Source organism: Prionailurus viverrinus, chromosome A1 (assembly GCF_022837055.1).
Source record: "Prionailurus viverrinus isolate Anna chromosome A1, UM_Priviv_1.0, whole genome shotgun sequence".
NCBI classification, from domain to species: Eukaryota; Metazoa; Chordata; class Mammalia; order Carnivora; family Felidae; genus Prionailurus; species Prionailurus viverrinus.
This window is the reverse complement of record NC_062561.1, coordinates 39,404,592-39,418,146: the sequence shown is the minus strand read 5'-3', so window position 1 is coordinate 39,418,146 and position 13,555 is coordinate 39,404,592. Positions and strand designations below refer to the sequence as shown.

At 33.4% G+C, this 13,555-nt stretch overlaps 1 pseudogene; it reads right to left on the bottom strand.

The window, feature by feature from the left end:
* Positions 1–246: 246 nt before the first annotated feature.
* Positions 247–839, bottom strand: LOC125168023 (60S ribosomal protein L19-like; annotated as a pseudogene).
* Positions 840–13,555: the final 12,716 nt, after the last annotated feature.

Sequence of the window (13,555 nt, the reverse complement as noted above, 5' to 3'; positions counted from 1 at the left end):
AGTAATAATGACCACAAGAGATTCTAGGAAATGTATTTGGGTCCTGGAATTTTCTAGATCATCCCCTGTTAAAGCCCAATAGATTTTGCACTAATATAACAAATGGCGAGTGACTATAACTTAAGGGTATTGTTATTATTATTATTATTATTATTATTATTATTATTATTTTGGAAGATAAAGATTTGTTTTATTGAATAACAGATCTGTGTTATTGCTAAGGCCACTATGTACAGACACAAAGTTTTATCTCTTGGTCTCTTTCTCCTTGGACAGAGTCTTGATGATTTCCTCCTTCTTGGCCTGGAGCTGCTCTTCATAGCACTTGTGTGCTATGATATTCCTTGGTCATAGATCTGAGGGCCTCAGCCTGTCAGCCAGAAGCTTCTTGTGAACCTTGTCTGCCTTCAACTTGTGGATGTGTTCCATGAGCATCTGCTTGTTTTTGAACACATCACCTTTCACCTTCCAGTACAGGCTGTGATACACGTGTAGTCAATCTCAGATTCACAGTATCTTCTGAGCAGCCAGTACAGAATTCTCGTCCTCCTCATCCAGCATAACTTCTCAGGCATTTGAACACTGGCAGTATGTTTTCTCTTACCAATGCCATTATGCTTGCCCTTCCTGCTGGCCAAAGTGTTTTTCTGGTACCAAGTCTGGGAATGGACGGGCACAGGCTTCACAGTGATCAGCCCATCTTTAATCAGTTTCCAGATCTGCTGATGGGAGTTGGCATTGATGATTTCATTGGTCTCATTGGGGTTGAACCAGGCCTTCTTTTAGCCACAGCAGAGGACACTGGAGGCAAGCCTCTTCTGAAGCCCAAGCATACTCATGGCTGTGGCCGCAGCATTGAAAGGCAAGAATATTAGTATAAATTTGACCTAATTTGTATCTTTAGGTTAATGAAACCCATGCAGTGTTGACACTTTTAGCTTATATTTTCTAGCATTCTATCAAACATAGCATAAGAGTCAGGTCTTGTTGCCTTAGCTATCCACTTACATGTCTTAAATAAGTTAACTGGATTAACTAGGTCACAGTTTACAGTTCCCTAGTGTTTATAACTTTTATTAAAACATGAAGATATCCTGAAATATGAATTTCTGGAAATTACTATAGATTACAAGCAAAACTTTAATAATAAGATTAACACTGACAATTAAAATTACACTCATTTCATTAATCATGTTGGCCTCAAATTCTATTTTATAATAATATAATTTTTGTTGTCTCACTAATTATATCATAAACTGTATATGTGAATTTAACAGGTATTTCTGTAATTTAGTTCAACGAATAAGAATATCAGTATCACATGAAAAATTATATATTTAACATGTTTTAGTATTTATTTATATAAAGAGCTCTATATTAGTTAAAATTGAAGTTTAAGTGTTTTCTAAATTTATCTATAAATTTAAAGGACACTTTAGAAACTTTATTTGGCCCACTTTAAAATGCATGCGTTCTTTTTCGTGGAATGGTAAATCACGTTTGTTTGTCATTTTTAGATGGTTTGACCATATTTAAAAGGGATATGGCATAAATAATCATCTGTATTTATGTACTATATATTAAAGTATAATTTATATTAATCTTGTAGATTTTATAAGTATATATTACATATAATTTTATATCTATATATTATATAGATACATACTTATCCATTTAGCAGAATTTTCTAAGTAGTCTCTAATGCAACTATAAGCTAAAAACATAAAATATGTATAATTTAGTAAGTAAAGGCAACATATTCACCCTCAGTCCAGAATGATTATAATAGGAAGATCTTTGTCTTTGATTTATTGATCTGTGCAGTTTGAACAATTTCATGTTAACATCAACAAATTCTGGCCCTGAAAATTAGCTGAAAAAGAATTTAGATAATCATGACAGAATCTTGATATGCATGTTTCCATTGGGACTAAACCAGATAGTAAGATAACAAAATTCTACTGTCAATATCAGATTTTCTTTACACCCCTTGATGTCTTTGACCAATAAGGAAATACGTATTTAAATAAATTTGTGCCTCAATCATATTTTGGGGGTTAAGTGGTAAAGTAATTTCTAAACATTTTACAAATATGACTAAATTACAGAGAAATTTTTTGAAATCCTATGCTCCGTATCACTTGTTAATGGAGCTAATTTCTGCATCTTTGTGATACTGTTACAACTGTCTCCCTATCTTTCATAGGAATTGTGCTTTTAACTGGGGAACCTATTATCATATTGAAGGCTAATAATCAGTTCCTTATTTCTGAATGATACTCTATTTTTTTATAAAGCTAAAATAAATGACTAGAATAAATTGTGACCTACTTCCTTTAATAGGCTCTGTGCCATGAATATTGCATTCATCTATAGAACAAGTTTTAAAATATTCTGTTTCACATTTTCTAACAAATAAATCTGTATTCTATGATAAATGTTTGTCTTTGACCTGTATATTAATATCCATTATTGAACAACATGTGGCAACCTTTAAAGAAATTAAATTGACAATTGCTAATAACATCAAAAAGGTAATTGTTATTTGATGTAATTGCCTTGGCAATATTGCTATCTGAAGTTCAATGGAGTTTTTATTCATTGCACTTTTACTTTGATTTTTTAATATATTACTTTGAACCCTAAGAAGTAGCAGCTGAGACACTCATTACTTTTGACTACAAATAGCTTCAGAATTGATGGGAAAGCTGATTTAGACAGCACATTCAATACAAAGGCTCTCTTAAGATGTCTTGGTGACAGACTTTAGTGACAAGGAATTCATGTGTCTTCCTGTATATTATAAAACAGAATTCTCTCATTGCAATTTTAACTTCCAGAGAAATAAAGATAGAATTGAAGATTATACATTGATCTCTGGCATAATCACATTCAGTGTAAAACTATTTCATATAATGGCATGTGTCTCAGAATAAATTTAATACTAAAATTAAACATTCACTTACACTTGGCAATAAAGAAAAGATGAAAACAGAGATTCTGAAAATAAAATGAAAAATGAAAAAAAATAATGTAGATATTTGTTACCCAGAGCTAATATAAGAAGACAAAAAAATATGAATGAATAATATCCTTGCAAGGGGAGGGAAAAAAGTAGCTCTTAAATTAATGCAACTTCACAGGGTCCTAAATTCTCTAAAGAGTGAAATTAATTGACTCTCTGGAATACTTATGCTATAGCATTATCATTTATTTATTGTGTTGATAATCCCAATGAAAATTTTTAATATCCTCCTTAAGTAAATGAGGTAGATAAGAGTTCTAATTATGTTTTACTTTTGGTTTCAGTTTGCAGACTGAAAGAAGGGGCTGCTAATTCTATGATGAACTTTTAATTCCTTTCTTTCTAAGTTTTTCTTTTACTTCTTTAAGGCTGACTATAGAATGATTCAATTATTTTGTTAATCAAAATTCTTTTAACAATGTAATTATGTTTATATTTCTGCATGTTTCTAGTGTAGGGGGAAAGATAAAGAGATTTTTTTAATATCAATAATAATATCAGTAGTTGAATACAGAGTATAAACTTTTGGGTCAGGCAAAAACATAAACCTGGCTCTGATGAAATTAATATTATAATAGCATTAGTAGTAGTAGTAGAACAAGTAATATAGATAGTAGTGTTAGTTATCAGAGTAAAAATAATGAAACAGTCATAGTAGCAATGATAGAGAATAATAAACTTTGGTTTAGTGAAGTTGAGGTAAGTAGGAAATTACTTTAAAAACAAAAAAATATATAGTTACATTGAAACAAATTTGATAAATACAGTTAAACTTACATTTGAGAAATAATAAAATATATTTAAATTTTTAACAAAGACACTTGTATTGGCTACAATTTGTTATTATATTTTCCTATTAAGCAGGATCAGAAAGCTTGTGATTTATCATTCTGAAAATGCATCTCCAAACCTGCTACAGAGGTTAGAGGGTGTAAACCAGGCAAGGATCCGGTTTCCCCATTTCAACTTCAACATTTTATTATTATTATTATTATTATTAGTAGTAGTAGTAGTAAACTACTGAACCCATTGTATATGGTTTAGTTAAAAAACTGACTACTAAAATAGTTTGATATTGTTATTACTGTTAGAGCATATAAAATAATTTGTAATATGCCCTGTATCTTATCACAGGGAATTAAAAAATACATATGAACATTTGAATATACATTAAAGAATTAAAAGAACAGTTTGACTTATTTTTTATTATTAATTTTAAATTAGTATAAATAAGTAAGTTCTTATTTAAAACTGATATATGCACATATGCATAAATTCATGTGGAAAATGAAAAATTCAGGAAAGCAAGGAACACAAAATTTTAACCTGAGCTGACATGGAGAAGTGGTGTAGTGCTATCCAACTTCCACTTTCTGTGGCTGATTAAATGAAGAGTCTTTTGAAGGTAAAAACTCAGACAGAAGAAACAGACACAAACATTCTTATCTGAACTATGTCTTACTGCAGCATTCAAAAGAAAGAGAAGATGCACCATGGTGGCTGCAAACCATCATGGTTGTCACTCTTGACCTACAACTAAATCTTATCAGGTGATAAGGAGGTAGAAGATATTTAAAACTTGAAAGATGAATCAGCTATTTGATGCACACATCATTACATTCAATATTTGTTTATAAAAAAAATAAAAGTAAGTAGAAGACATGTCATTTCCCACATCAAATACAATGTAGGCACACAGAAGACTTAAAATTTTTCTAGTGGCTACAATTTTAAAAAGAAAAAAAGGTAAAATTAATCTTAATATATATTTTACTTAACCTAATATGTCTAAAGTATTATCAAATCAAAATGTAATGAATATAAAAACTAATGAGATATTTTTTACATTCTTTTCTTCATACTAAGTCTTCAAACCAGCAGGTACTTTATACTCACAGCATATTTCAATTTCACATTTCAAGCGATCAATAACCACATGTGGTCAGTGGCTTCATCTCACCACACAGCTGCCTTCATTACCATCACTTGAAATCCTGCCCATCTATCTCAAGAAACAAGAAAAATCCCAAATACAAAATCTAACAGCACACCTAAAGGAACTAGAAGCAAAACAGCAAAGAAACCTCATACCCAGCAGAAGAAGAGAAATAATAAAGATCAGAGCAGAAATAAATAATATAGAACCCCCCCAAAAAAAACAGTAGTACAGATCAATGAAACTAAGAGTTGTTTTTTTGAAAAAATAAACAAAATTGATAAACCTTTAGCCAGGCTTCTCAAAAAGAAAAGGGAGATAACCCAAATAGAAATAGAGCCCAAAATCACAAATGAAAATGGATTTATCATAACCAATCCTTCAGAAATACAAGCAATTATCAGAGAATACTATGAAAAATTATACACCAAAAAACTGGACAACTTGGAAGAAATGGACAAATTCCTAGACACTCACGCACTACCAAAACTCAAGTGGGAAGAAGTAGAAAATCTGAACAGACTCATAACTAGTGAAGAAATTGAATCAGCTAGCAAAAATCTCCCAACAAATAAGAGTCCTGGACCAGATGGCTTCCCTGGGGAATTCTCCCAGACATTTAAAGCTGAGATAATACCTATCCTTCTCAAGCTGTTCCAAAAAATAGAAACAGAAGGAAAGCTTATGGAATTATTCTATGAAGGCAGCATTATCTTGATTCCCAAACTAGGCAGAGACCCCACAAAAAAGGAGAACTACAGGCCAATATCCCTGATGAACATGGATGCAAAAATCCTCAACAAGATACTAGTAAATCGAATTCAAAGCATATAAAAATAATTATTCACCATGATCAAGTGGAATTCATTCCTGGGCTGCAGGGATGGTTCAGTATTCACAAAACAATCAATGTGATACATCACATTAATAAAAGAAAGCATAAGAGCCATATGATCATGTCAATAGATAAAGAAAAAGCATCTGACAAAATACAACACCCGTTCTTACTAAAAACTCTCAAGAAAAGATAGAAGGAACATACTTAAACATCATAAAAGCCATTTATGAAAAGCCCACAGCTGATATCATCCTCAATGGGGAAAAACTGAGAGCTTTCCCCCTGAGATCAGGAACATGACAGTGATTTCCACCCTCATCATTGTTTAACATAGTGTTGGAAGTCCTAGCATCAGCAATCAGACAACAAAATGAAATCAAAGGCACCCAAATTGGCAAAGAAGAAGTCAAACTTTCACTTTTCGCAGATGACATGACACTCTACATGGAAAATTCAACAGGCTCTACCAAAAGAGCTAGAACTGATACATGAATTCAGCAAAGTCGCAGGGTACAAAATCAATGTACAGAAATCAGTTGCATTTTTATACACCAATAAGGAAGCAACAGAAAGAGAAATAAACTGATCCCATTTACAATTGCACCAAGAACCATAAAATACCTAGGAATAAATCTAACCAAAGATGTCGAAGATCTGTATGCTGAAAGCTATAAAAAGTTTATGAAGGAAATTGAAGAAGACACCAAGGAATGGAAAAACATTCCATTCTCATGGATTGAAAGAATAAATGTTGTTATAATGTCAATACTACCCAAAGCAATCTACGCATTCAATGAAATCCCAATCAAAATTGCATCAGCATTCTTTCGAAAACTAGAACAAACAATCCTAAAATTTGTATGGAACCACATAAGATCCTGAATAGCCAAAGTAATATTGAAGAAGAAAACCTTAGTGGGAGACATCACAATCCCAGACTTTAGCATCTTCTACAAAGCTGTAATCATCAAGACAGTATGGTATTGGCATAAAAACAGACACATAGACCAATGGAATAGAATAGAGAACCCAGAATTTGACACACAAATGTATGGCCAACTAATCTTTGACAAAGTAGGAAAAAAGACAGTCTCTTTAACAAATGGTGCTGGCAGAACTGGACCACAACATGCAGAAGAATGAAACTGGACCACTTTCTTATACCATACACAAAAATAAAATGGATGAAAGACCAAAATGTGAGACAGGAAACCATCAAAACCTTAGAGAAGAAAGCAGGCAACAACCTCTTTGACCTCAGCCACAGCAATTTCTTATTTGACACATATCCAAAGGCAAGGAAATTAAAAGCAAAAATGAACTATTGGGACCTCATCAAGATAAAAACCTTCTGCACTGCAAAGGAAACAATCAACAAAACTAAAAGACAACCGATGGAATGGGAAAAGATATTTGCAAATGACATCAGATAAAGGGCTGGTATCCAAAATCTATAAAGAACTCACCAAATGCCACACCCAAAAAACAAATAATCCAGTGAAGAAATGAGCAGAAGACACGAATAGACACTTTTCCAAAGAAGACTTCCAGATGGCCAACAGACACGAAACGATGTTCAATGTCACTCATCATCAGGGAAATACAGATCAAAGCCATGCTGAGACACCACCTCATACTGGTCAGAGTGGTTAAAATGAACAAATCAGGAGACTATAGGTGCTGGCAAGGATGTGGAGAAAGAGGAACCCTCTTGCACTGTTGGTGGAAATGCAAACTGGTGCATCCACTCTGGTAGATGCAAAACAGTGTGGAGGTTCCTCAAAAAAATTAAAAATAGAACTACCCTATGACCCAGCAATAGCACTGCTACAAATTTACCCAAGGGATACAGGAGTGCTGATGCATAGAGGCACATGTATCCCAATGTTTACAGCAGTGCTTTCAACATTAGTCAAATTATGGAAAGAGCCTAAACGTCCAACAACTGACAAATGGATAAAGAAGATGTGGTTTACATATGCAATGGAATACTACTTGCCAATGAGAAATAATGAAATCATGCCATTTGCAGCAATGTGGATGGAACTGGAGGGTATTATGCTAAGTGAAATACGTCGGAGGAAGACATATCATTTGTTTTCACTCATATGTGGATCTTGAGAAGCCTAACAGAAGACCATGGGGGAGGGGGAGGGAAAAATAGTTACAAACAGAGAGGGAGGGAGGCAAACCATAAAAGATTCTTAAACAGAGAACAAACTGAGGGTTGTTGTGGGGTGGGGAATAGGGGAAAATGGGTGATGGACACTGAGAAAGATACATGTTGGGATGAGCACTGGGTGTTGTATAGAAGACAATTTGACAATAAATCATATTTAAAAAAAAAGAATCTCACCCCCCGTGAAAAGGCCTATTTGGGGTTACATTAATATTGTCAATTATTCTGAATAAAATCTCCATGCTTACAAAAAGAAAAAAGAAAAAAGAAATCTTGCCCAATCTGATCATTAAAAAAGAGCACATCATTCTCCTGTCTTTAATGGTTTATTGCATTTTGCCTACTAAACTGACAATGAGTCTAAACCTCCAATACTAAAAAAAAAAAAAAGTTAATGTAATGTATCATGTATCCTTTATCCGCTCTCTATCTATATTCTACAAAGGCAGCTTTTGCCTTTTCTAGTTCACCTTTTCTTGGGAAATGGATTCAACCAGGAGCAATGACTAATTTTTTTCTAGAAAAGTATTTTGTTTTCCTATCTCTTTATTCTGCCCGGAACAATAATAATGAAGGGAGTATCAAAGAAAAAATACAGCATTTTGTACTTTCTTGATGTTGTTTCCCTGAATATAATCCTGCCTCTTCCTCACCTCAATAACTAAAAATTAAGTACATTTAAAGTGTTTATTATCAACATCTTTTTATCATATGCACATTTTTCACATAAGCTCTGACAAATACTAGCAAGTGAAGTAACTAGCTTCAGAAAGAATGCTTATTTTGCTCAAATTCCTGCATGGATTATTACAATACCTGACCACATGGCTTTTGATTCCAGGTCCAATACTTTAAATTATGGCAGTCCTTAATTTATCTGGATGTTTTAGCTTTTATTCCCTTTCTTCTCATTCTTGATATTCTCTTTATAATATCACAAGGTATCAAAACTGAAAATGTCTTCCCAAGTGTCATTAGCTACTGTCTTTTTTTTCTGTGCTTTATGTCAAAATTCCCCAAAATAGCCCAAATATTTTCACATGCATAGTCCACTTGCCCACAACAGAACTCATCACTTTGATCCTTAAGATGTTACCTCTCGGGGTGCCTGGGTGGCTCAGCTGGTTGAGTGTCCGAGGTCATGATCTCACAGCTTGTGAGTTCTGGCCCTGTTTTGGGCTCTGTGCTGACAGCTCAAATCCTGGAGCGTGCTTCTGCTTCTGTGTCTCCCTCTCTCTCTGCCCCCAACCCACTCGCATTCTGTCTCTGTCTCTCTCAAAACTAAATAAACATTTAAAAAAAAAAAAGATGTTACCTCATATTTTTTGTATTTTATTTTTATTATTTATTTATTTATTTATTTATTTTTAATATATGAAATTTATTGTCAAATTGGTTTCTTTTTTTTTTATGAAATTTATTGACAAATTGGTTTCCATACAACACCCAGTGCTCATACCAAAAGATGCCCTCTTCAATGCCATACCACCCTGAACGCGCCCGATCTCATCTGATCTCGGAAGCTAAGTAGGGTCAGGCCTGGTTAGTACTTGGGTGGGAGACCTCTCATATTAACTAAACATAACTTAGTATTAATTGAGCAACATCTATATTTCAGGCACTAAAATGGCTGATAAAGTTGTTATTGTAAAATTTCTTAATCCAATGGAAAACACACTCACTTCATAGGACTTTATAGGACTTTATATCTGAATGTGCACCCAGGGAAACAGAAGTGAAAAGGGCTAAGCACTGTCTCCCAATCCTGATTGCATAATGAATACCTGGAGACATTTAATACTTACTGATGCCCTCACCACCACCCAGAATTTGACTGAATTGTTTTGAATGGGGGCTCTAAGAATTGTTGTTTTTTTGTTTTGTTTCTTTTGGTTTGCTTTGCATGTTTTTTTTTCCACCTTTAAGTGGTTTTTATTGTAATTCCTTCAAAGTAAGTAATTCAATTGATTGGGGTTCCTTTAGGGTACAGGTAAAAAGTCAGTAATTTAATCTTACGTATTATTATTTTCATTTTTAATTATGTTAAAATACATAGAACATAACATTTACAATCTTATCATTTTGAAGTGTGCAGATCAGCAGCATTGATTCACATTGTTGTACAACACACTCATACTGCACACTCACATTGTTGTGCAATCATCACCACCATCCATCTCTAGAATCCTTTCCATCTTGCAACATTACAACTCTGTACCCGTTAAATAATAACTCCCAATTCCTCCCTCCTTCACTTCCAGGTAACCACCATTCTACTTGCCATCAGTATGAATTTGACTAGTTCCTCATGTAAGTGGAATCATATGGTGTTTGTCTTAGAGCTGACTCACTTAGCATCGCTTTGTGCTTTTTGTTTCTCTGTTTTAAGTTTGTTAAGTACAGGCGGGATTAGAGCCACTAAATTAAAATTAAAAAATACAATTTTAAAATAAGTCAAAAGGAAATTTCTAATTTGGGGGACTAGGCAGTATCTTTGCCAATAGCATAAGTAGGAAGTTTAAGGGGGGGAGAAACCTTGTTAGTTAGAAAGAGATAATGGATACCTACATTACAATACTTGAATAGGGAATCCATAAAAAATTAAATTTCAGATGTAAAACTGGAGAGATGGGAAGCAGGGAGGAGAAAGACTAATGGATGATAAAGAAAATTAATTATACTGACAGAATGAACTCAATGATGCTGTGAATACAGAAGAAATATGAACTTTTTTAGACATTCTATAAACTGCACAGTATGTGCAGACCATCAGGCACATCTACTTTTTAAATGTTTACTTATTTATTTTGAGAGAGAGAATGAGAGAGAGCGTGTGTGCAGAGAGGGCAACAGAGAATCGCAAGCAGGCTCCTTGCTATCAGTGCAGAGCTTAACACGGGGTTGATCTCACAAACCATGAGATCATGACCTGAGGCAATATAGTCGGATGCTTAACTGACTGAGACACCCAGATGCCCCAGGCACCTATATTTAATATCTTACTTTATGTATCTCACTGTAACATAAGTAGCTACACTTCACAAATGAGGCAGAAATCGGGACTCAGAAAGAGAACCATGGCCAATTGACAGGATACATATGATAAAGATCATTCACTTGTTTTCTGATGAAATTCCTGTGCTCATTTCATGTGACCACTGCATGTAGAAATCTGAGTGGAAGGTATTTAAACGGTTTGAAAGTGCTTCATAGTTCAGATTAGAGATAACAAGTGCAGTTTGTTTCATTATTAGAGTACAGGTGATAGTTAAAGTCATATATACATTCTGAAAGTGTAGATCTAGAAACACTAACTAGAAAAGTGTCAGTGTATAGGGAAAAATAAGTGTTGATGATTATGAACATCACCAGTATTATTATTATCACTAGCATCACCATCTTCAGGATTAGAAAAAAAAATACTGAGTGTGCAGTTTTAAGTTGAAACTATTGGCAAACATCGAACTGGATTTCTCAGGTTTAAGATAGATATTTAGAACTACTACAATTAAATAAGAACTAATAGAAGGGCATCCTCTCACCTTTTAAAACCAGACTTACTTATTATATATATTTGTATTGTGTTGATGATTTACAATGATCAGCAGTTTTAAGGGGTCTTAAGGGGTCGTGGAAATCTTCCCTATCACACTCACAGTTGTGTATCTTTTGGCAGCAGTCACAGAGAGGGTATATGAGTCCCTGAGCATAGAGTTGTAATAGCTTAACTAGTTTAGTATTCTTGATGAGATGCAGTCTTATACCACTCCACAAGTATAAAAATATCAAACATACCCTCTAAAAAATGACTCTGTGTTTCATTTAAGCATTCTGTTTATAAATTTTTATCAACAGAGAAGAACCAAACTTTGTGTATATGACATAGTATCAACGACTGGATGCTTTATAAGTAAGCAGGATTGTTTTGTTTCTTTTTTAAGTATACAAAACGTTTTAGTATGGGATTTCACCATGGGATATAATTTGACACCACAAGAATACTGTTTGACACTCCCTTCATTATTCTATATTGGCCTTGATCCAATGTCATGACTCTTTTGTAAGTATTTTACTATGTCCACATTTCTCAAATTGTGTTCTGTGTGCTATTAGTAAATGGTCCAGGGGAAGAAAGTCAAAAAATATAAAACAGCAAAATATAAAACCTCATAGGAATTAAAGAAGCTAAGAATATGTACAGAAAATAAACTTTTAAAGACCTTTTCTTAACCTAGAGGTGTACAGAAGTTTTTGAGCCTAGGCTACTTATGTATTGTTCAGATAATTTTTTAGTGTATATTTACACTTATTCCTAAAGTCTCAGGGGCTTCATTCTTAAGCTGTGCTATGAAAATATTTTTCATTTATACTATATGCAAATATTCAAATCCACAATACTTTCATGTATCTTATTGAGTTTTTAAAAGTCAAACAAGGGGCGCCTGGGTGGCGCAGCTGGTTAAGTGTCCGACTTCAGCCAGGTCACGATCTCACAGTCTGTGAGTTCGAGCCCCGTGTCAGGCTCTGGGCTGATGGCTCAGAGCCTGGAGCCTGTTTCCGATTCTGTGTCTCCCTCTCTCTCTGCCCCTCCCCCGTTCATGCTCTGTCTCTCTTTGTCCCAAAAATAAATAAACATTGAAAAAATATTAAAAAATAAAAATAAAAAAATAAAAGTCAAACAAAATATTCAACAATATATGAATAGATATTTAGCTTTTTGGTTTTGGAAGTATTTTGATCATCTTATCATCTTACTAACCTTTAAAAAATATATTTCTGTATATTTTTAAATATTGCTTCCATTTATTTTAAGTTCAGTTTTCCTTTAAATTATGTGATCTAGAAAATATATTTCAGATACTTAAAAGACAACATAAGGTTATATTTACTATTTTTTAGCATTAATATAACTTCTGGATTTGTGAAAATGCTTTCCATAATAAGGTATTTTACAAACTCTATTTCTTATCTGTCCATGTTAAATTATTAACCCCAAATGAAATATATGCCTATGTCAAAACCATCAAACATATCCTCCCAAAATACTGAACATTATCTAGATTATTTAATAAATAATTGATAATTATTCTTGCAATATTAATAAAAAGTCATAACAATGTAGACATATTTAAAAATTTTAGAACCAGAAGAGTTACGCACAAAATAACACATCGGGCCTCACTTGTGCTAAAGTTTTATGTGAGTAAGAGAAAGGCATGATATTTTAAGGAACATTTCCAAAGGTCATTATATTCAGGCAACATTTGTGAGAGTTGGAAAACAGCCATATAAATTTTCTATTCTCCTATTTTGATACTCACCTGAAAAAATGAGTCTCTACTGTTGTATTGTTCAGGAACAAGTAACTAAGATATCAAATATTACATGATTCAACTCTAGCTGTAACATGATGTATTTGTTCTGGCACCTATACCGAGAAAAATGCAAGTGCTTCTTTTTTTAATTATATAGTTAACACTTTATCTTTCAACTGCAAAGCTAAATCACATAGCTTTTTCACATATTTTGAGGGCTGAAAGAGTTTAAAAATGTCAACTACATGGCAAAGGGGTGGGG